The following is a 1095-nucleotide window of genomic DNA, read 5'->3' on the forward strand; positions in this document are numbered from 1 at the left end:
TAGTACATATTGATGCCACTGCCTTGATTGACACTTAGCCATCAGCAGTTTTATTCACAATTGCTTTTCCATCATTAGTGCAAGTTGTTCACATGGTGAAAAAGGCAAATACAGTCTTGATATTATTACAGGAATAGTTTTGACCTCATGGAGCCTCTTAAAGTGTCTCGGAGATCCCCAGGAACCTACGAACCACATTTTGAGAACTGCTGGTCTAACAGATTTCCCTGCAACTGCTCTGGTCTAGCCCTGCTTAGCTTTAAATCCCATAGTAACCTTCCTTGGCTCTCAAGTCCAACATTTTTAACGTAAGTCTGTCATTGGGCCCCTTTCCATTTCTCCAGCATCATTACATGCCATACTCTCCATCCACCAGTGCAGTCCATCACTCTGGTCTTTTTCACTCTTTTAAATGAACCAGTCCTTTCCTGTTACAGGGCCACTCCACAGTTTTATTTTTTGTCCTGGGAGATTTTGCTCTACACATGATACTTAATAAATTCCTACTTACCCTTCAAGTCTCATACTTCATGTTCCTTCCCTGGGGAAAGGATGAAGGTAACCTAAATGAGCTACCCATGACATTCACCACCATGGCATTTTTTACTTCCCCTGTGTAGCTCAGGGCCCATAGGCCACATGTAAACACCTGATTCCATTATAAACACTTCTTCAATGGCTGTGCCTTTGCTCTAGTGTAAGTTCCATATGGCAGGGACTATGCATCTCATACTCAAGATCTATCCACAAGGCCAGTAAAAATGAATTATTGAATGAATTGCATCACATCCTTTTACATTTAGTATGCAGAATTAGGATTTTGGGAAAGTTTTTCTCTTTTAAAAAGAGGAGAAAAGTCTTAAAGTTAATGAGTAAAAATAAGTAGCATTTTTAATAATCAGGACAATGTGAACATACGCTTATATAAACAATAGAACATGTAAATACAAAACCATCGAAAATGAATAAATTGATAAAAATAAATATTTTGTAACCTGAAGTTTAGCCATAGGGCACTGGTTACATTTCTTTCAATTCTGAAAATATTTAGACAAAAATATGCTTAATATTACTGATAAAAATATGCTAAATAGT

Source organism: Propithecus coquereli, unplaced genomic scaffold, assembly GCF_000956105.1.
Source record: "Propithecus coquereli isolate 6110/MARCELLA unplaced genomic scaffold, Pcoq_1.0 Scaffold95, whole genome shotgun sequence".
NCBI lineage: Eukaryota > Metazoa > Chordata > Mammalia > Primates > Indriidae > Propithecus > Propithecus coquereli.